At 41.6% G+C, this 24,184-nt stretch overlaps 1 long non-coding RNA gene across 1 annotated transcript; it reads left to right on the forward strand.

Annotated features, from left to right (window-relative positions):
• The first annotated feature begins 171 nt into the window (after window positions 1-171).
• LOC141989177 (uncharacterized) lies at window positions 172-20,573 on the forward strand. The gene is made up of 5 exons (XR_012639927.1): window positions 172-543; window positions 10,405-10,619; window positions 17,147-17,340; window positions 18,359-18,395; window positions 20,224-20,573. It is a non-coding gene; the product is annotated as an uncharacterized LOC141989177 (long non-coding RNA).
• The last annotated feature ends 3,611 nt before the right edge of the window (window positions 20,574-24,184 follow it).

The following is a 24,184-nucleotide window of genomic DNA, read 5'->3' on the forward strand; positions in this document are numbered from 1 at the left end:
GATTGGGCAATTGGCCCCGCGGAGAACATTTGTTTGTTTGCCATTGGTTGGGAGGGGGGTTAAAGTAAGACACTGCCGCCCAACAGCAGATTTAGTCGATATCACGTCGACTGGCGCGCTGCGTCGGAGAGGTAGCGTACCAGCAGTAGCCGCGGCAAGTGGCGTCTGGCTGGCTTACTGCGGGGCTGCCCCTATGTACCGCTCTTGGGAGCGGTGTGAGTCACTAGCGAACCCATAAAGGACACCGCAGGGGTGCGAGCTCTCGTCCCCTCAGAGCGGTCACAGGTCTTCTCCCTCCCTGCCGCTGCGGCTTCCGTGGGGTGCAGCACGGTCTCGCGGCTCGGGAGCTGCTGCTGTGCTGTATGAGCCCGCTGCCCTACACCACCCCCGCCGCGGCAGCCTCGCGGGAGTAGGGGCCTGTGGGTCCTACAGGGCATCTAGCCGCAGCCGCCGAGAGCTTCACGGCAGTGACTGGATCACAGCCGCTGGGACTTTCCCATACCAGCAGCTGGGCAGAGCTCTGGGAGTGCAGGCCTCCACCAGGCGAGTTTAAAAACAATTGGTTAGCGGTGTAGGGGACTTCTAATAATAGACGAGCAGGGTTCGAGTAGCGGTCGGGGTAGGCTCCCCGCGGCCCCTCCCCCCCACTTCGTTATTAATGCCTAAGAATTGTGATGGTTATAGTGGAGAGTAGCAGAGTATTTCTACAAAGAGAAAATTGGTTCCTTTAAAAAAAATAAGTCAAGCAGCAATTTAAACTGAGGCTGTGAAACGAATAAAAAAATTATGTAATTCAAAAATTTTATTAATGGTGCAATTGTATTGTTAAGCAATAATAAAATACCATTTATTTTAAAATTTGGATGTTTTCAATGTTTCAAATATATTGATTTCAATTACAACAGAATATAAAATGGATAGTGCTTGCTTTATACTTTTTATTGCAAATATTTGCACTGTAAAAAAACAAAAGAAATAGTATTTTTTGACTCCCCTAATACATGTACTATAGTGCTAGCTGAACTTAGAAATGTAGAATTATGTACCAAAAAAGTATTCAAAAATAAAACAATGTAAACTTTAGAGCCTGCACTTGTTTAGCCAATTGTTAAGACAGACAAGTTTGTTTACATTTACGGGAGATAATGCTGCCTGCTTCTTATTTACAATGTCACCTGATAGTGAGAACAGGTGTTCACATGGCACTTCTGTAGCCGGCATTGCAAGGTATTGAGGTGCCAGATATGCTAAACATTTGTATGCCCCTTCGTGCTTTGGTCACCATTCCAGAGAACATGCTGCTGATGCTCGTTTAAAAAAAAAAAAAGCATTAAATTTGTGACTCCTTGGGGGAGAAGTGTACGTCTCCAGCTCAGTTTACCTGCATTCTGCCATATATTTCATATTATAGCAGTCTTGGATGATGACTCAGCACATTGTTCATTTTTAAGAATACTTTTGCTGCGGATTTGACAAAATGCAAAGAAGGTACCAATGTGAGATTTCTAAAGATAGCTACAGCACTCCACCCAAGGTTTAAGAATCTGAAGTACCTTCCAAAATCTGAGACTGATGAGGTGTGGAGCTTGTTTTCAGTAGTCTTAGTAGAGCAACACTCTGATGCAGAAACTACAGAACCCAAACCATCAAAAAAGAAAATCAACCTTCTGCTAGTGGCATCTGAGTCAGATGATGATAATGAATGCATTGGTCCGTACTGCTTTAGATCCTTATCCAGCAGAACCTGTCATCAACATGGACCATGTCCTCTGGAATGGAGGCCAAAGCACGAAGAGGTATAAGAATTTTTACATATCTGGCATGTCAATACCTTGCACTGCCAGCTACAAAAGTGCCATACGAACACCTGTTCTCACTTTCATGTAACATTGTAAATAAGAAGCGGGCAGCATTATCTCCTGTAAATGTAAACAAACTTGTCTGTCTTAGCGATTGGCTGAACAAGAAATAGGACTGAGTGGACTTGTAGGTTCTAAAGTTTCATTGTTTTGTTTTTGAGTGTAGTTGTGTAACAATCTTCATTTATAAGTTGCCCTTTCACAACAAAGATTGTACTACAGTACTTGTATGAGGGTGAATTGAAAAATACTGTTATCATTTTCACAATGCAAATATTAATCAAAAATAAGTGAGCAGTGTGCACTTTGTATTCTGTCTAGTAGTAGAATCATATTTGAAAATGTAGAAAAACATACGAAATATTAAATTTCAATATATTCTATTGTTTAACAGTGTGATTAAACCTGTGATTAATCACGATTAATTTTGAGTTAATCATGTGAGTTAACTGCAATTAATCAACAGCCTTAATTTAAACCCTTTATACAACTTAAGTGCTACCATAGGATAAGCAGGAGCTCACTTGACTTTAAGGGCACTTCTCCATTTTTATTTATTTTTTTCTTTGCTCTTACTTTCTTCCTGGTTGTGGTGGTTTCTTCTTGTTCCATTCCTTTTTTCCCCCCAGCTTAATGTCATATCTTCTTGTGTTCTTGCTCACTTTACCGAGCTGCCTCATAATGTTTCCTGTCTGACTGGTTCCCAATCTCTCTCCTGGGGGCATCTTGCTCCTATAAATACGCTTTTTTTTTCCTAAACTTGCTTCCTTCTACTTGCCCAAAGCCAACTGTTTCTGACTGGCTCTTCAAAATGCCCAAATCCATCTGTCTGAGGTATTTCTAAAGCTACCATGATCTTAGTATCTGTCAGGGTTCCCTCCCCACTCTGAACTCTGGGGAACAGTTGTGGGGACCCACATGAAAGACCCCCCCCTTAAGCTTATTTCTACCAATTTAGGTTAAAACTTCCCCAAGGGCACAAATCCCTTCTTGTCCTTGGATGGTATTCACTACCACCACCAAGTGAGTTATCCAGAGATTCAAGGAAAAGAACCACGTGGAGTTTCTGTTCCCCAAAATATTCTTCCCAAGCTTCTTCACCCCATTTCCTGGGGTGGCTTGAGAATAATATCCTCACCAATTGTTACAGGTGAGCACAGACCAAATCCCTGGGTTTTTAGGACACTAAAACCAATCAGATTATTAAAAAAAAAAAATAAAAAGCACCTCTGTAAAATCAGCATGGAAGGTAATTTTACAAGGTAATCCGATTCAAAACACAGAGGATTCCCCTCTAGGCAAAACTTTAAAGTTACAAAAAACAGGGATACGCCTCGCTCTAACCATAGGGAAAATTCACAAGCTAAAACAAAAGATGCTCTAAAGCATTTCCTTGCTATTACTTACTGTTCCTGTAATTTAGATGTATCATTCAGGAGGAGCTGGATTACTTGCGTGGTCTTTCTCTTTGTCTCCTGAGATAACACACACACAACACAAAAACAAAGCTGCCCCCGATTTGAAAGTATCTTCTTTCCCCATTGGTCCTTCTGGTCAGGTGCCAGCTAGGTTAATTGAACCGATTAACCCCTTACAGGTAAGGGGATTCTGTACCTCTGGCCAAGAGGGATTTTATATTACTGCATACATAAAGGTTGTTACCCTTCCCTTTATATTTATGACAGTGTCTAATGCAGTTCACAACTCTCATGCCAAATCCAATTGTCTTTGAAACTTTCTGAGTCTGCTGCTGATAAAGGAGCACCAGCCAAAGTGCTTTGCTTAAATAGAAGGAAAAATCATATTATTCCTTGTGTCCCTTTTTACTCCCACCCAGTGGCTATATTGACGTCAGTGGTAAAGGCTGATTAATTTTATCACTTACTTCATCCTCAAGAGAGTACATAGACCCTGAGTTAGGATCCAAATTTATCTCCTTTGGGTTTGACTTGATACCTAACTCAAAAACATTAATATAAAATAAGATTTGCCTTCCCTCTGAACCTGGGTTTCCTTCAATGACCTCCTATCTAAAGGACTGCTCCCTGCTTCCCTTCCGTCCAAAGTGGAGTCACTTTGGCCTGGTGAGTCAGCAGACCAACTTCTTTATGTACCCTACCACCTGCTAATGGGTGAGTCAACCAAAGAGCCTTGTTTCTCTTTTACATTATCATTATAACATCATGGCAGTATCACTACAGTTCAGATGCACCAGGATTTGTATTTTAACTGTGTTTTGAGTTAGAGAATTAGTTCAAAATGTTTATTGTAGATTGGGAAGTGCTTGAATTTTCTAGGGTATCTTTTAGGAAAAACAACCAGTTAGAGCTTCATTATAACTATTTCAAAAAGAACCAGAGGTGACCAAAACATTTTCACTGCTTTTCCACAATCTTCAGAGCTCTTACTACTGACCTTGGAAAATGAGGGAGTTGTGTAGCATTCTTTTTATAAACTGAGGGGCATATGACATTTAGCTCTCTGGCAGGTTAATAGCAAATAGATAAGAACTGAGTCAAAGAAGGCTGTAAAGGGGAAAACTAACAGGAAAACAGTGGCAAAGATAAGTATCCTTGCGGAAACAATAGGTAGACCTATCAGTTAAGGAATACCCCCTTGTCTGGCTCTATCCATGCTAGAATGGCTTGCTCTTCCCAATACTGACCCTAGGATCAAAGGGGATCCTAAACCTCAAAGATGCTAGGGGGGAAAAAGGAGAGGTTGATTGAATGAGTAATCAGAGGCTACCCAGAGTGTCACTGAATGCTGAGAGAGGGACTGAGACACACAGAGACAGGGAGCCTGTTGCAGCAGGACAGGCTCCTTTTCCCTGCCAGAGATGGAATTAGGAAAATTTACAAAAGCTGGCAAGGAAAGTTTTTAAGGTGTAAGTAAGTCCCATGCATGTAAGCCTTTTAGTGCTTTTACCTAAACAAACAAATATTTTACCAATGCTCTAAGTGCTTTGTACCTTTCAGGAATAAATAAATAAATGCTTTGTTTTGAAGACACTTTCTGTGTCACTGCAAACTTTATACAGATACAGGCTTCTAAGGGAAACTATTACAGATGCCAGAACCAAGTCATGACTGTGTCATTAAGACAGCTGGGAATTGGGGCGCTACTGCCCGGAGATCCAGGCTGAGTGGTTGAACTATGTGGTTCTACCCAGAGCAAGGTCCGGGAAGTCAGGCATGTCATCAGTGGGGGTGCACTCAAGAGGAATAAAAGAGTCTACACAGTTCACCCTGTAGTAATGAAACTGACCAACACCTCCCAGACCTTAGATTTTACAAATAAGTTAATGAGGTTACTTCAAGCAGAGTTAGAAATAGAACCTATATTTTTAATATGACAGACCTAGGTGTGGCATGTAGCCGTACTGCCTTTCATACTAAATATGCCAAATAGGATAGACAAAGCTCATCTGTAAATAGGTGACACATTCCACTGCCAGAGCCAAGGATAGAACCCAGGCTACCTGCTCTCCAATGTTCTGCTGTCTGACCCACAGGCAAAGCGTGTGTCAAATCCTCCTTGAGTGGCTTGTATTAAAAGGGACTAGTAATTACTCTTGTAGCTCAAGTGGTAGAGGCATTAGCTGGGGCTCTAAAGGGCCAGCCACCCATTCTGCTGATGTTCCTTAGAGAAGTGGTATTTTACAGTTTTTTCTTTTTAGAAAAAAATTGTTTTGTTTAAATCATACAATAAAAAAAATCCTTCAAAGCAGGTTTTGTAATTAAAAAAAATCAGTAAATTATGTGATGAACTAAGTACTGATCTTCCACCCTTCTGTCATTCTTCGTATATTTTGACTGCTAATGTTACACATTGGAAGGTTTGAAGATTCAGAGGTATGATACAGATGAAAGAAAGATGACCCAGGTTTACTTAGTCATTTACTATATCTAACTGCAGTAGACTGAAAATCAATAGACAACTCTGCAACCTTGTGGAATTGCTTGATAATGTAAAAGACTTTCAACTGCAGGTTTAAAAAAAAGATGTTGCCCCTTTTTTCATAGTTCATTGGTTGCTTGGTAACTAGATAAATAAAATAAAATAAAAGGTTCTTGGAAATAATATTTCAGTCAGAGTAAAACTCAGACTAGCCAATGGGTTCCTGGCCAATGGAAGCTGGGTGGGGGGTAGGGCAGTGCCTGCCGGCAAGAACTGCGCAGAGCCCCTTGTGCACCTCCACCTAGGAGCCAGACTGGCTGCTTCAGGCACAGTGTAGTCCATGATGCTAGGAAGCCTGCACCCCGTGCCCCACAAACCTGGAGTCCCTCCTGCACCCAAACCCCTCATCCCCGGACCCAGCCAAGAGCTCTGACCCCTCTCCCACCGCCCACACTGCTGCCCCAGCCCTGAACCCCCCCAAACCCAGAGCCCCTCCTGCACCCCAAACCTCTCATCCCTGGCCCCACCCCAGAGCCTACACCCCCAGTCCAGAGCCCTGAGCCCCTCCTGCACCCCAGCCCTGAGCCCCCTTCCATACCCTGAACCTCTCATTCCTGCCTGCACCCCAACCCTCTGCCCCAGCCCTGAGCCCCTCCCAAACCCCTCATCCCTCGCTCCATTGGGTTGTGGGCATCAACAATTTTCTTCAACTGGATCCCCAGGAAAAAAGTTTGAAAACCACTGATCTAAGGAACTGTGCCAGACTGAGATGTCAATAGAAGAGGTTTTGGAACAAATTGATAAATTAATCAGGAATAAGTCACCAGGACCCGATAGTATTCACCCAAGAGTTTTTTGAAGGGACTCAAATATGAAATTGCAGAACTACTAAGTGTGGTACATAACCTATCACTTAAATCAGCTTCTATACCAGATGGCTGGATGATAGCTAATGTTCTAAAGAAAACTCCAGAAGCAATCCTGGCAAGTACAGGCCAATAAGCCTAACTTCAGTACCAGGCAATGTGGGTGAAACTATGATAAAGAACAGAATGATCAGGTACGTAAATTAACGTAATTTGTTGGGGAAGAGTCAACGCAGCTTTTGTAAAGGGAAATCATACCAAACCAATCTACTAGAATTCTTTGAGGGTGTCAACAAGCATGTGGACAAGGGTGATTCAGTGGATGTAGTGTACTTGGACTTTCAGAAAGCCTTTGGCAAAGTCCCTCACTAAAGACTTTTAAGGAAAGTAGGCAGTGATGGGATAAGAGGGAAGGTACTCTGAAGGATCAGTAACTGATTAAATTACAGGATACAAAGAGTAGGAATAAATTGTCAGTTTTCAGAAGGGAGAGAGGTAAATAGTAGTAATCCCCCAGGGATCAGTACAGGGATTGTGCTGTTCAACATATTCACAAACTATCTGGAGAAAGGGGTACACAGTGAGGTGGCAAAGATTGCAGATGATACAAAATTACTCAAGATAATTAAGTCCAAAGCAGACTGTGAAGTGTTACAAAGGGATCTCACAAACTGAGTGACTGGACAACAAAATGGCAGATGAAATTCAGTGTTGGTAAATGCAAAGTAATGCATATTGGAAAACATCCCAATTATACCTACAAACTGATGGTGTCTAAATTAGCTGTTACCACTAAAGAAAGATCATGGAGTCATTGTGGATAAGTTCACTGAAAACATCTGCTCAGTGTGCAGCAGCAATTAAAAAAGCTAACAATGTTAGAAACCATTAAGAAAGAGATAGATAAGGCAGTAAATATCATAATGCCACTATATAAATCCATGGTACTCCTACACCTTGAATACTGTGTGCCGTTCTGGTCAGCCCATCTCAAAAAAGTTATATTAGGAATGGAAAAGGTACAGAGAAGGACAACAAAAATGGTTAAGGGTATGGAACAGCTTCCATCTGAGGAGATATTACAAATACTGGGACAGTTCAGCTTGGAAAAGAGATGACTAAGAGGGAGTGGTATGATAGAGGTCTATAAAGTCATGAACGGTGTGGAGAAAATGAATAAGGAAGCTTTCACATAACACAAGAACCAGGGGTCGCCCAATGAAATTAATAGGTAGCAGGTTTAAAACAAACATAAGGAAGTACTTCTTCACAGAACCCTCAGTCAACCTGTGGAACTCATTGCCTGGGTATATGGTGAAGGCCAAAACTATAATTGGGTTCAAAAAAGAATTAGATAAGTTCATGGAGGACAGATCCATCAATGGCTATTAGCCAGGATGTCAGGGACGTAATCCCATGCTCTGGATGTCTGTAAGCCTCTGATTGCTAGATGCTGGGACTCGATCACAGGAGATGGATCACTTGATAATTGCCCCTGTTCTGTTTATTCCCTTTGAAGCATCTGGCATTGGCCGCTGTCGGAAGACAGGATATTGGGCTAGACGGACCATTGGTCTGACCCAGTGCAGCCATTCTTATGTTCTTAAGGAAAATAAATCCTGTTTCTTCACAAAACAGAGGATCTGGAAAACACAACAAGATTGTAAACCCTCTGGATAGTAGGAATCCTGGAACTAGTAGAATCTGGGAGCCTTAAGCAGATTTCACAGAGGGACTTTACTTTTAAATTTAGTTTGTATTTGTTTTGATAATAAAACATAGCAATGATTTTAAGAGCATTATTACAGGTCTCAATACAGTTTCACATGGGCCACATAACACAAAGGTCTGATAAATGTAGCAGGATCCATTAAAAAAATAAAATGAAACAGGACTTTTAAACACAATTTTTTTATAGACTAGCTGTGATGCATCTAGCAGAAGTGTTGCTTTGTCCTGTGTTCTGTGGGTAATTGTAATAACTTCCATTTACATACGCACTCTATTCTCCAAAGTGCAATACAGACCATATTTATAGGTATTGTTTCACCTGGTACTGGAGTGTAGCCACCTTTGGAGAGGAATACAGAAACACAATCAACACTACATAGCAGTTTAGCATAGGATGTGAAGAACAACAGAATAGTTAAAACAGAAAGAGGAACTTAGGGCAGCAGAATATAATCACCCCCACTGGAATTTGCCTCAGACACTGGAGCTACTCTTGGGAAAAGAGCCATAGGATCTTTAATGTCTATAAGTGGTCAGTATCATCTCACTTTTATGTTTCGTCAAGCAGCACATATCCTTTAACAGAATGCTGAGGCCTTGATTCAGCACCATCTCAGAGTAAAACATAGCATTTAGCGCCATCTGGGTTTTCCTTGGAGGTCTCATATCCAAGTACTAATCAAGCCCAACCATGATTTGCTCGTGAGAGCTGATGAGATCTTGGCCCATCTGAAGGCATGAAGTGAAAAACTGCTTGATTTTATTTTGTTTTAAAGTTTGTCAAGCAATTTGATTTGTGATTTGGAAAAATGTTTGGGACAGTATTCAGCTTGCTCAAACCTGTTTACACATCCCTGTTACCTACCTACCTCAGAAACACAGATCAGCACAGACCAGAAGAACACTGGATCTGAACACAAAATTTTGTCTCAGAACCACTTTTATAAAGTTGATCCAAACTGTAACCCTGACTGCAAAGCCCCTTGAAGTTAGGGGCAGTTCAGAGCTGTACTTAGTACACATAAGATGGAACACCAGAACCTGCCAGTGTTGTACTCTGAAAAAGTTTGGATCGAAATCAACGTTCAGGCTAATCTCTTATCAGAAATACAGACAAAGTTATGAAAAGAATAGAAGTAGTTTCTCCTTTGGAACCAGACACTTTTTGATGATTGAGTCTGATAGTCTTTTTTTTCTAAAATGTCCCCGATGGGTTAACTTACTATACAGTAAAACCTCAAGCAAAAATAAAATCAAATAAGTCAGTGCAGTTCTAATTATTTTTTCCAGCTGTCTTGAGGGAACAGGCAGCATTTGCCTGCTGTCTTCTTTTATTTGCAATCACAGTTGAAATCCATAGCAACATTAATTAGAGCAGTCTGAAAAAAATGTATAAATCTTTACTGGAAAATTTTAAAACCTGGTATTCCTATGTAGGGATGCTTTATCTTTGCCTGACGACTGAAATCAAATATGGTACTGTATCCATTTACTATTTGATACATCCTCTGTCAGGGGACTCTGTTCTACATCTGCAGGGAGATGGAATCAATTATATTTCTGTCTTTTCTGTTTCTAACTGCTATGAACTTATATATCGGAGGAGAGGTTGCCTTTTGTGCCTGCAGTCTAATATTTATTGTTAATAATAATAGGCCAAACCCCTTATGCTTCACTAGCATCTGTTTTGTCTTGCCTGGTTTCACCTTTGGCAGGACACAGCAAAACTCTCAGTGTTCATGGGCAGAAAATGATGTAATGTCCTTGTTGTGGTGGCAGTTGTTAGCAGTGGCAGCCCCACTATCATAGACATCAAGAGGCATCAATCCATTAAGCAACATGCAAATGTAATTTGAGGAGTTTGCCCTTTACATTCCAGAAGTTTCATATTTGCTGCTTGGTTTTCCCTACTTTGTTTCCCTAAGTGGTTTGCAGGTGAACTATGGTTCTGTATATCTGGTACTACAGTCTGAACTCCTGGGGGAATTCTCTGTTACTGTGTGCATGCATAATTAATGAGCCGCACATATTTTTATTTTTTTGTGCAGAAAAAAAACTTCTGCCGATATGTTGTTGTAGTTCCACCTTTTGTCCACCAGAGAGCACTGTGGCGCAAGAACAGCAGCAGCTCCCAGAAGAAAATAACTTCTAAGTTCTGCCTTTTGCCCAGCAGAGGGTGCTGTGGCAATAGAACACAGCAGCAGCTCCTGGCCAGCGAGGGAAGAGAAAGAGCTTGCCTTCTTCGCAGCGTCTGTCAGGCCAGGTCAGGAAATAGGGGATATGGGGAGATAAACAGGGTGGGGCTGCTGGGGGGTCAGACAGGGGCTCATAAGGGCTAGTGGGGGAGGACAAACTGGGACAGGGGCTGAATGGTAATTGAGGCACAGGGCAATGGGGGGAGGGAGGTGCAGGGCCACATTGTGATGGGGGAGGGGGTGCAGAGCTACACACGGACAGGGGAGTGGGTGGGTGGGGGCACAGAGACACATGGGGATGGGGGAGAGGGTACAGGGACACATAGGGACAAGGGAGTACCTGGGTGGGGGCACTGAGACACATGGGGATGGGGAGGGGATACAGAGCCACATGGGAACATGGGGAGGGGTGTAGGGCCACATGGGATGGGCTGAGTGGATGTCTGAGTTGGGGTGGAGGGACATGTGGACAGAGGGTACAGGGACACATGGGGATGCAGGAACACATGGGGACGGGGCAGATGCACCTGACCGAATGGGAGAGGCTAGGGTTAGACAGGGTCTGCACGGGGGAAGCTCCCTAACAATCCTTCCCCACCCCCCAAAAAACCTATTCCATACTTTCCCACTGTCAAGGTTCCTCCCCCACTCTGAACTCTAGGGTACAGATGTGGGGACCTGCATGAAAAACCTCCTAAGCTTATCTTTACCAGCTTAGGTCAAAACTTCCCCAAGGTACAAAATATTCCACCCTTTGTCCTTGGATTGGCCGCTACCACCACCAAACAAATACTGGTTACTGGGGAAGAGTTGTTTGGACACGTCTTTCCCCCCAAAATACTTCCCAAAACCTTGCACCCCACTTCCTGGACAAGGTTTGGTAAAAAGCCTCACCAATTTGCCTAGGTGACTACAGACCCAGACCCTTGGATCTTAAGAACAATGAACAATCCTCCCAACACTTGCACCCCCCCTTTCCTGGGAAATGTTGGATAAAAAGCCTCACCAATTTGCATGGGTGACCACAGACCCAAACCCTTGGATCTGAGAACAATGAAAAAGCATTCAGTTTTCTTACAAGAAGACTTTTAATAAAAATAGAAGTAAATAGAGATAAAGAAATCCCCCCTGTAAAATCAGGATGGTAGATACCTTACAGGGTAATTAGATTCAAAACATAGAGAGCCCCTCTAGGCAAAACCTTAAGTTACAAAAAAGATACACAGACAGAAATAGTTATTCTATTCAGCACAATTCTTTTCTCAGCCATTTAAAGAAATCATAATCTAACACGTACCTAGCTAGATTACTTACTAAAAGTTCTAAGACTCCATTCCTGGTCTATCCCCGGCAAAGACAGAATATAGACAGACACACAGACCCTTTGTTTCTCTCCCTTCTCCCAGCTTTTGAAAGTATCTTGTCTCCTCATTGGTCATTTTGGTCAGGTGCCAGCGAGGTTACCTTTAGCTTCTTAACCCTTTACAGGTGAGAGGAGTTTTCCTCTGGCCAGGAGGGATTTTAAAGGGGTTTACCCTTCCCTTTATATTTATGACACCCACCCATACCCAACAACCCTCCAAGTTCACATCCAGGCTCCTTCCCAACTATTTACTTCCCTGTCCCTCAGCTACTCAGTTACCCCTGACCCCCCCAAGCCTTTGCACTGCTTCTGAGGGGTGTGGGAAATACGGTTCTGTATTGTAGTTTAAATGAATTATTACTCAGAATTCTGTATTAGTATGCCTAGTAAGGAATCTATTTGTCAAAAAACATTTCCTGAATCTTTTTTGTTGTCTGTATTGGTACAGACATACTTGCTGAAATTTTATTTTATTTATTTATTTTGAAATAAATGACCAAAAATAATTGAAACTGGTGTGATTATATTGTGTTGTTTTGACAAATAAAATATGCCAAATTTTGCAGCATTTTAAAGTATTGTGCACAGAATTTTTAATTTTTGGCACAGAATCCCCCCATATATACTGGAGTATACAGTGAGCTATATTGTTAAAGCTTTTATGAGCTCTGAAACAAGTATGACACCTGCGCTTAGTCTGCGTAGATGGGGCCCAATCTTGCAAAGTGCTGAGTGCCCTCAACTCTAACTGAATCCAGTCCTGTTCCCATTTCAGTCAATGGCAAAATTCCCAGAGGCAGATCTTCTGAGCTATAACAGTTTTCACCTGCTGAAGATCTGACTTCCAGAAATGAGGATGTTTAGCACCTCTTTCAGGATTAGGTCTGTGACGGGTTCAGTCACAGAGACCCCCTTGGGACTGTCACCTGATGTGCTGAAATTACCTCTGAGCCCGTTTTCTTTGCCAGCTTGGGACTCCAGGACCCTGCCTTGTTGAGCCAGACACACTAGCCTGCTGCAACACAGACCCAGGTCTGAACCATGCCCCCAAAGTTTCAGGCTTTAACTGAAAACCACTCAGCACGTTGCTTATCTCCAGTACCCAGTTCCCAGTGGGAGCCAGACCCCAAATAAATCCGTTTTACTCTGTATAAAGCGTATACAGGGTAAACTCATCAATTGTCCGCCCTCTATAACACTGATAGAGAGATATGCACAGCTGTTTGCTCCCCCAGGTATTAATCACTTACTCTGGGTTTGTTAATAAACAAAAGTGCTTTTATTAAGTATAAAAAGTAGGATTCAAGTGGTTTCAAGTAATAACAGACAGAACAAAGTAAGTTATCAAGCAAAATAAAACAAAACACGCAAGTCTAAGCCTAATAGGTTAAGAAACTGAATACAGGTAAATCTCACCCTCTGAGATGTTCCAATAAGCTTCTTTCACAGACTAGACTCCTTTCCCCTGGTACAGTTCTTGTTAGTTCCAGCTCAGGAGGTAACTAGGGGATTTCTCATGACTGGCAACCCCCTTTGTTCTCTTCCACTCCCTTTTATAGCTTTGGCACAAGGTGGAGATTCTTTTGTCTCTCTGGGTCCCCACCCACCATAGTAAATGGAAAAGCACCAGGTTTAAGATGGATTCCAGTACCAGGTGACATGATCACATGTCACTGTAAGACCTCATTCTCCATTCTTTCAGGGCTGGCCTGCATGTACCCAGGAAGGTTTTCGAGTAAACAGAGCCATTCACAACCAATTGTCGAGTTAATCAGAGCCATCAAGATTCCAAGACACCATTAATGGCCCACGCTTTGCATAGTTACAATAGGACTTCAGAGTAATACTTCATATTTTAGCTTCAGATACAAGAATGATACATTCATACAAATAGGATGAAAACACTCAGTGGATTATAAGCTTTGTAATGATACCTTTCAGGAGACCTTTTGCATAAAGCATATTCCAGTTACATTATATTTACACTCATAAGCATATTGCCATAAACATAGGGAGTGCAACATCGCAGTGGGAGTAGCAGGTATTTTAACACCTATCAGGATTTAGCCCTCACAGAATAAAGTGGGGACAGACCAAGCAAATGAAAGGAAATCAAAGGCCCTGGAGGGGCATATGTCATGTCCTGATGGAATGTCTGTCAAGTATGTTCACTTTGGTCGTTACTTTTGACCTAGGCTGGATGTCAAAATGAAGGCAACAGACAATAAGAATGAAGGCTTTAAAATGACAGATTACTTTATTTGCATTCTTTGGTGAATACACAGCAGGAGAACTTGCACTGTTTTTTATTCTCATATATACTGTTGTGCAGGTTTTATGAAAGGAAATACATTCTTTTTAAAATGAAGATAACTTTCTTAATTTTTACACCAGGGTCACTGACACCACCATGTTGCATTGCATGTTTTGATGCATGTGATTGTCTGATGGGACAAACTCATGCATCACACATTCAGTACAATGTGCTAGTGTGATGATATTTTATGGTAAGGGACGAAGAACCACAGGCCCAATTCTTACTCCATTTACATCTATGCATCCCTATTATTTCCTGTGGTTTAAAGTAGCATGGAAGTAAGTAAGGGAATTTGACCCTTTACATATATGTGTGTGTGTGATGGGGTCATACAAACATATACATGAACTAATCAGGCAATTTTGACCTGTTCTATACCCATTAATCCATCTCCCCAAGATTTCTTACATTCCAATCCCCTGAACAGCTTCAAAAAGCTATCATTTTAAAAAATCAACCTATCAAAGAAATGTTTCTCTTTCTTTCCCAACATAAGGAATGTTGCCGCCAGATTACACTGACCAGAGGCCCCAGATGTGCAAGTTTCAGTGATGTGCCAGTGACAGATTTTCTATATATAAATGTCTGAGATTTAAAGTCTGATTCTCCTTGTCCATTAGTGCTAGAAATTTGAGTTTTATTCACTGGGGAAGAGGAGATTCCCAGCATCTACATGGAAGTTCTCTGATAATAGAGTTTAAAACTGACACTTTTATGTTTCAAAAAGCTATTTTAGGTAATCTGTAGAGGTTTTTATTGCTCCCTCTGAGCCCTGCACAATTGGAGTCATGGTAACTAAGGCATGTAGCTTTACAGGAGGAGGGATCTGAAAAATAACCACAATACATACTTTTGAAACTCTTTAAAACATTTGTAACTTGTGTGGCAAATACAGTTTGTGCTGGTGGTGTAAAGGTTTTTCACCACTCATTTTGGATGACCTGTATAATTCACTCATGGCCTCAATGCCCATAAGTAATGCACTCATCTCAACCTTATGCCAATAAAACCTTCACACCAGCATATACTCACTATAGACTTGATCCTGCTCCCATGAGGACAATGGCAAAACTTCCACTGATTTCAGTGGTGCAGGATCAAAGTCTTGATCAGAAGTGAGCAGCTAACTGATACTGTAGGCAGGTCACCTATGGGGCTAAAACACTGCATTCAATTCATAGCTTTGTAACAACATTTGGGAAAACCTAGACTACATTGATATTGTTAAAATCCTGATGCTGGACTATGCTGTGTTGAATACATGTGTAAAAATGTTATAGTTAAGACCATTTCATCTATTCTTCAAGGCTTTTTGTGTTGTTATTTCCCTGCATTATGAGGGGCACCTGATCTCTCATACTTTATAGTGGAGCCACACGAGAACTGAAGTAAACTGGTAATAAATGCATCTCCTATTTGTAGAATATTATTGTCTGTAGTATTCCCAGCAGAGGGCGTATGTCATCGTATTGTCAAGGCAGTGGACAAATTGTACTTTGTTTTCAAAAATAGGTAATAAAAAGTTATAGAAAGTTTTAAAAAAATGTTTGAGCTGTCCCTTGGGTGGAGGATCTGTAATCAGGTAGGACTCATTAATGTCACACACACTGAGGAGCTGCAGTGTCTGTCTTTGGACATGTAGCCTTTGCGTCAAGTCAGCTCTGGAAATACAATACACAGCATGACATTTACAGTAACCTTCTAGCGCTTATTTTGGTCATTGTTATTAGTGAAGCAGAATTTCAGATCGCCTAACCAGCAGGAGTTTTAACTAATTGGCATTGGTATTCTCACAAGTCCTAATTAACACAGCAAAAGACTGAAGCCTTTTGCTTGATGAGGGGAAGAAAGTCACTGACAAGAAGCTGAGGAAAGAGCTAGTTCTTTACCTCATGTCCAGCCTAACACCAGGCATTTATGAGTGGATTTGCCCAACCTTGCAGTGAGTTTGGCCAGTTTTCCTTATTTTCCTTGTGCAAATCAGCTGAATACATATTTCCTTTGTTCAGATGGTAGGACAAAATGATTCAGAACTCTGGACTCAGTGAACTGGGGAATATCATCTAAACCTACTGCTCTGTATTGTTACAATGGCAGCTGCACAGTATGTAAATCTTGCAGTGAAGTTCACTCAGTGAGTGTTATGATCACATATAATATGACATTTCTAATAACTTATAAACAAATCCCTTTAGGTCTTGCCCTGATGTTCAGGTAGCTGGTGTGTTACCAGTGGCACCTTCCCCTCATGCTATATTTTCTTATGCTGTAATTTCTCTTTCTGGAAGATTTTTTTTCTATTACCTTGTTTGAAGGAAGAGGAAAAGGACAATACTGGAACTCAGGAGCCCTGAGTTTTATTTCAGCTCTGCCACAGTTTTCTTGTGTGACTTTGTGAGAGACACTTAACCTCTTTGGGACTCAGTTAACTTGTCTGTAAAAAGGGGGATAACAATATGATCTGTCACCTCCCAGGAGTGTTTTAAGACTTATTTAATTAGCTTGCCTTAAACACAATGAGATTCTCAGATGGAGGACATCACAGAAATTCTAAATTATACTATTGTATGTAAAACTTTTTAAAAATTAAAGCAAATGTGTATCTTTATAGAAACATTATTCAATAGATCCTGCTAGAGGTCTTACATTTAGTTAATTATAACAAACTTAAGTGCAACATTGGGATCCAAGCCTTGTGGTAGGCATCCATTTTCTACTGCTGCATTTCAATTAATCTTCAGCCATACCACCTTAGGCTATGATGGGGTCAGTTCTCAGAAACTAAGCATGATCAGGACTCATCAAGAGTTGTATGGGAAACTTCCTGAAAACACATACAATGTTCTTTTGTTCCAGGCCCAGATTGTCCTCTGTTTCTATTTGTTTTACTAAAATCTGTTCTAATGCCCACGTAGGGTGGAGAGAGGGGACATGACTCTGATGCAGTGAATCCAAAGGGAAACTTTATTCAGTCTTCTGGACACTGGTTCTTCCTTATTTCCCTGATTTGCTGAAATAGCCTGCAGTGCCTACAGTCACCACATGAAGTCTCCCTAAATCTTGGCCAGAACCACTGGAAGCTACTGGATGGAATATCAGGCCTGTTCAGGTGTGTCCCTGTGTGATCATGGCAGATACTGGTGGCTGCTATTACCTGTAATGGGGATGCTTCTTTAACTCATGTAACAGGGGTTTGGGATTTAGAAAATGAAAGCCAGGAAGTCCTCGTGACCACGGATGTCTTAAAATTAGCACAACTGTGTGATTTTAACTCCCATGAATCCTGGGCACTTAGAAAGAGCTTCATCTACGTGACTGTGTGTGTGATAATTTTGCTGGTGTGTTATATACCACTGGCCCTCAAATTCTACAAACACTAAGGCTACTGCAGCTAATATAGATTCTCCTTTAGCTCAGATTGTAGGGGCCACGATTTTATGAGTGAAAGGTCTTGAGTTCCGCCTCTGTGACTCATAACACCATGCATTCATGGAGTGGGCTGCACATTACTTTATGTCTGCATCAGATCAGGTATTCATTCCCATTACTTAGATATTGCCTTTTACATATGTAGTTTGTTTTTCCATTGTGTCGTAACTATGAAGAAATTCTTTCACCGGCTATTTTTGAACCTGCTGGAGTCACGCGTTGTTTCCTTAGGGGTCCAGGCTTATTGTTTTTTGTCAGTTACATGAAATAGCTGCAGTCTACATAAGACTTATTTTTTTCCCAGTTCCTCAAACCATTAGTACCCTTTCAGGTTTCCCCTTAAGAAAAAGGACCTTTGAAACTCTGCCATGTTACATTATTTAATTTCCTGCATGTATCTGATGAAAACATGGCCAAAGCAGGCACTGTTACTGAAGGAAAGAAACAATAGAGAGAATCTGTAGTAAAACCTTAGTTGCAGAGAAAAATAAATTACATAATGCTGAAAGAATGGGGCGGAAAGAGTGCTGGTGAATGACAATACATATGTTTCTGGAATGTTAGTTTGTTTCTTATTTTCTAAAGCCAAAATGTTGGGATGGGAGAGGTTTTTAGTTCATGTTGTACTTTTGCCTGAAATCTGAATTAATCTTATTTGGACATGGTGTACGATTAGGACTCTTGGGTTCTATTCACAGCTCTGCCACTGACTCGCAGCGGATTCCAGATGACAAGGTATATATCCACACCGGAATTAATACCATGGCCAGTAGCAATAATTCCTGCTCTATGATTGTATTCCTTTCTCAGGAAGGAGGTTATTGTGGAAGTGGAGAAGCAAATAGATGTGTGGCTCCTGAGCATGCTGTATTGCCAGTGAGGAAGGGGAAGCCAAACATCACCATGGAAAGATAATCCTTCAATACAGTTCTGCCTCCTTTTTCTGTGGGGTTTATACACCACACAACCTACCAATACTGCCACCATCAAAATTCCCCTCCAATTAGCATCAGTCAGAAGCTCTGCTAAATTAATTTAATGGAGATTCCTGGGGCTTCTGTCCCATTCCCATTAGTTAATCTCTTTCACCCTTGACTTGCTCTTCCCCCAAAAGGGTAAAACGTGACTTCTTGTTATTTTATTATTAAAACCATTCTGTGGTGGGAGGGGATTTACTTATTGTATCCATGAGCTAAATCTGACAGTGCTGACTACCTATTTCAGAGTTTATGGGTCTGTGAGTTAAAAAAGCATCTTTGTAAAATCAGGATGCAATGAGCCAGTGAGAATAGTGTCATTATGCCCCTAGTTGATCTGCAGATCACAAAGTAGTCTCTGAGAACAAGTATGCTGTTTCTTTAAATCTGTAGCAGGAAGTCAGGCAGAAGGGAGGGTATGTATTTATCTTCACACCATGCCGCTAAGTGATGGCAATGCTACTATCCCATTTTACAGATTGGGAACTGAGAGACTGAGTTGCATAAGACATAACTAGTCTGTAGGAGAGCTAGGACTTGAACCTCTAAAATCCCAGGATACTACTTTAACTGCTGGGTTCAGAAGGGAGGGTAGGGAAGGTTAAATTATGGAAAGGTTTGAAATGTTACCAGCTAAGACCCAGATCCTACAAACCCTTTCAATAGAGTAACTTTATTCATGTGAGTAGTTCCCCTAATGCCAGTAGGAATATGGCCATGCAGAAAGATACCCTTGTGTGGAAGGCTTGCAAGATTGGGCCCCAACCTTGGGTCTTTTATTTAAAATGTCTTGTTTGGCATTATGTGACATGACCATTTAAGGAAGATTTAAGAGCCAATATTTAGCTGTGTTGACATTGACAAAAAGATGAAGTGGCAGCATGTGCCAGGTCCAAAAATAAGTCCAAGTGACAAAATATTTAGGACATGCTGTGCTGTTGCCACATAAAGATTGTTTTTCACATAATTTGTATAGCATACAGTATCAAATTAAATCTTGGAAGTACATTTTCTATTGCAAAACAGCTTTGTGTGTTTCAAGGTTGCTTGTAACAAAAAACTATTCTTGTCATGTCACTTGCCCAAATATTGGCCAATAAAATAAAAGCACTCAGAATCTAACTTTTTAGCTGCTATAAACATTAGGACAGGTAAATTGATTTGTGATATCTAGATTTAGGATTTCTACAAAGACTTGCAATACATTTTATATTTATAGTCTGTCAATGAATTTCTGATGCAACCATCATTGGAAAGGCTGGGGTCTATAAACATAATGAAGTGAAGCATAATTTTCTCCGAAGGGGCTGCCTACACCACTCCTTCTTTGTTTTGATGCCATTTGTGTTTTGTGCTTTTGGAGTTATATTTTAAATGTTAGATCATTTCCATTGTTTATCTCCAGGAAGGTGTTTCCAGACCAATCTGCAGTCATTGCACAGACCTTCCCACAATAACAATGAAAAAGGTCTTACATTTCACATTCAGATATAACCACAAATATATGCAGCTCACATCACTGTCAGATTCATTTATCCAACGTCATTGTTGTGGAACAATGTTTTGCTTGTTCATTTGTATTGCAGATTCCATCAAGGATTTCCCAAGGAACTGGCTAAATCTCAGCATTCTGACAAATACTAAAGCACGCACTTACAAAATAAATACATTCATATTTTTAATATGGGGAGGGGGACACATCAAGGGTGAAAGCAAAGCAGCTGCAAAGGCACAAGGCCTCCATATATATATGGCCCTGAACTCCTGCAGATTCCCCAGGATCCTTACAGATCTCTGAGGATCTGCTAAGTTTGAAGGCAGGGTTTGCAGCCAATTCCATGAGGGGCAAACCCTAACTCAAAACAAAATGATCAGGGAGGAAATCTGCCAGAAGATGTTGATGGAGTTTTTCCATACATTGGGATGATCCTACAGCCCAGACAGTCATTATGGGAGAGCCTGCTGGTTCGCTGAAGGTTGAAATGCAGCTGTTTTCTGCCGTTCTATGAGCTTTGCTACTGTTTTATTCAATATCTGTTCTTGGTCAAACAATACCACGAACTATGTCATATTGTAAATAAATATAGAGTAGGAAGGAATAATCTGATCCTGGGTCCACTGATTTCTCTCTCAAATGAAGAAAACCCCACTCCTAGAGTCCATATATGTTCTGACCCCTCAGAAATTGTGGCAGTATGCAGATACGTTCTAGTGTTGAAGGCAGTATGTCCTAGTGGCTAGAGCACTGGACTGGCACTCAAGAGACCTGGGCTCCATTCTAGTCCCAGCCCTGCCACTGGTTTGCTGGGTGACCTTGGGCAAATCACTTCGCCTTCCTGTGCCTCGGTTTCCCCAGTTGGGTAAAATGGGGATCATGAAGTTCTTTGAGATCTGTGGATAAATAGTACTATATCAGAGGTAGGTATTACTATTTATTATTAGTGTCATTTACTAGCTGCATTGCCTTTGAGTTTTCAAATCTGTTATTAGTTTAATTTTTGTTCAATGCCCAGAGTTTTTCAGGCCTGTGTGCTGATTCACAGTACACCAGAGTTTAGTGAAGAACATCACATCTCACTATCCCAGATGAAGGAAAAGAGTTGTGATGGCAGGTAGCATGTGTGCATGGGTGTAAGTATAGGGCAAAACAGAATTTGGTTCAATGAACAAGTTAACTAGCCACATGCTGATACTCCGGGAAGATTATTTTTGTTGTCTCACTGTAGTACTCTCTGTGAGTATATCTTGATTCATCTACGTGTAGTACACCCATCAGCATGATCACTAGAGGTAAGATATACCAAAATTATTACCAAGAAGATGCCCCTTGAAAGATAATGTCAAACATATTACTCCTGGAGGCATTCTGCACCAAAAAATTAAAAATTCTGCAAATTTTATTGGTCAAAACAACAATTATTTTGGTAATTTATTTCAAAATACCTGTCAGCAAGAATGTCTGTAACAATACAGACACACACAAAAATTCCCCCAGGAGTAGAGAGTTAAAGTAACCCATGTGACAACCCAGTTCCTGTTTCTCTGCCCCTTTCCCCACCCAGATCCCAACCAGGGGGCCAGACACCAACAACCCGACCCCCCAGAACCCAGCCATGGCCCCCCCAGCCAATACACCCGAACCCCTTCCCCCCCCCCGAGCCCAGCTGCAGGATCCCCCTAGCCCAGATAACCGTATCCCCTCCCCACCAGAACCCAGATAACCGCACCCTCTCCCCCCAGAGCCCAGCCATGGGGTCTCCCAGCCCAGATACCCACCCCACCTTTCCCCCCGGAGTCCAGCTGCATGCCCCACCTTGCCCAGATACCCACACCCCTCTACCACACTGAGCCCAGCTATGCCCCCCCCCCAGGCCAGACACCCGCTCCCTACCCCTCAGAGCCCAAGGATCCAGAGGGAGAAACAGCCTGATGCTTGGTCTAGTGTGGAGTTTCCTGCATGCCACTGTCTCCTTCCCTCAGGGCATGCAGGGAGCTGCAGCTGCCGGGAACCCTCTAGCTCCATCCCCTTCCACCGGCAGTGTCTTCTATGTGTGAGCTGGGCTCTGCTGGGTCCAGTGGCAGCCAGAAGCACTGCAGCCCATTTCTGTTTGGGAAAGGAAATTCTGTGCACGCAATATTAATTTCTGCAAAATTCTGCATTGCACTATGGCACAAAATTCCCCCATATTCAACCAGTAAGGGTGACAGAAGAGCTATGCAGTTGCCATTCTTTTCCTAAAGACTAACTGTGCCACTTCCAATTGAACATCAAAGACCCTTTCTTTAAGATCCATATGTTCTACCTAATAAAGCAGACTTCATGCCTCCCCCAAGCTGCCGTGTATTTATTCTTGATTTCATTTAGTCCAGGCAGTGGTACAGATGTGGGACTATGATTTATTTAAGTAAGCACTTCTCCATTAGAAAGAGAAAAAGGAAAGGTTGTGCAGAACAGTTTGGATTGCTGTTATGATCAATCGAATATTGCTTTCATATTGTAATTTTTATGGAATTTTTAAAAATACTTAAAAATGGCTACTGGAATCCAAGTTACTGTAACATAAAGTGTTCTCAGGGCACTTCCCCTGGGTTAATAATGTGTTAATTTTTACTTTATGAAATCTGTCAACTGCACTTCCAGGCATTGCCAATTCAAGCAAATATAAAAATAGTAGCCAGACACCTTGGGGTTTGATTTCATCAGATTTTCCAAGCAAAGCTATTTTGGACTCGTCAGCGCTTAGCTCCAAGGAACAGACAGAAGTGATATAGAAAGGTACAGTAGGGTCAGATCTTCTGAGCTGGTGGGTACTTCTTGCACATATGAGTTGAAAGAGATAGTATATTGCTTGATCTGGCCCTGAGTGGTGTAGCGGTTGGAACTCTTCCCTCAGAGTCAAAACTAAATCAGCTGGATCATTGTGTGACTGGAGGTGCTGTCTCTCAGAAAAAACATGAAACTGAGTTCATGAAAAATCTTGTAGTCTTTTCTCAAGTGCAGATTTATTAACCTTGGTGCCATAAACACTTTCCATCTCAAGGGAACAAATTACATTCTGACTCCCTATATTCCCTCAATAGTTTCAAATGCAGAAATCCTTCTTTACGCCTCCTCCTAATAAATATTTCTGTTGTGTATTTGGGGAAAAAACAGATGGTGTAGTCCAGTGGTCTCCAATGTGGTGCCCGTGGGTGCCATGATGCCCGCCAGGGTATTTATGTGCACCCGCCATCAGGGCTGGCGCCAAGGAACGAAGAGGAGAGGAGCGCTGAGGAGCGCTTCCAGCGGAGAAGCATTGCCACTGAAATGCCGCCGAGAAGTGTCGCTGCCCGTCACACTCTTCTAAAGGCATGAATGTGCTCTTGGCCACAGAAAGGTTGTAGTCCTATCAGATGATAACATTCTTTCTGTTCCACTAATATCTCAGGAAGATGTTAAACAGCAGCTACTAAAGCTAGCCATTTTAAATCAGCAGGTCCAGATAACTGGCATCCAAGAATTTTAAAAGAGCTGTCTGGGAAGCTCATTGGACCATTAACGTTGATTTTCAATAAGTCGTGAAACACTAGGGATGTTCCAGAAGACTGAAAAAAAGCTAATGTCGTGGCAACATTTAAAAAAGTAAACAGGATAACCCAGGTAATTTTTGGCCTGCCTGTCTGACATCAATCCTGGGCAAGATAATGGAGCATCTGATATGGGACTCAATAAAAATTTAAATGAGGTTAATATAATTAATGCCTATTGACATTGGCTTATGGAAAAGAGATCCTGTCAAACTATCTTGATATCTTCTTTATGAGATTACAAGTTTGGCTGAAAACTGCATAGTGTTTATATAACATATTTAGACTTTTGTAAGGCATTTGACTTAGTGCTGCATGATATTTTGATTAAAAAACTAGAACAATACATGGTACACATTAAATTAATTAAAAGCTGGCTAACTGATAGTTCTCAAAATGTAATTGTAAATGGGGAATAATCATTGAACAGGTATGTTTCTAATGGAATCCACAGGGATCGGTTCTTGGCCCTATGCTATC

Source organism: Natator depressus, chromosome 6 (assembly GCF_965152275.1).
Source record: "Natator depressus isolate rNatDep1 chromosome 6, rNatDep2.hap1, whole genome shotgun sequence".
NCBI lineage: Eukaryota > Metazoa > Chordata > Testudines > Cheloniidae > Natator > Natator depressus.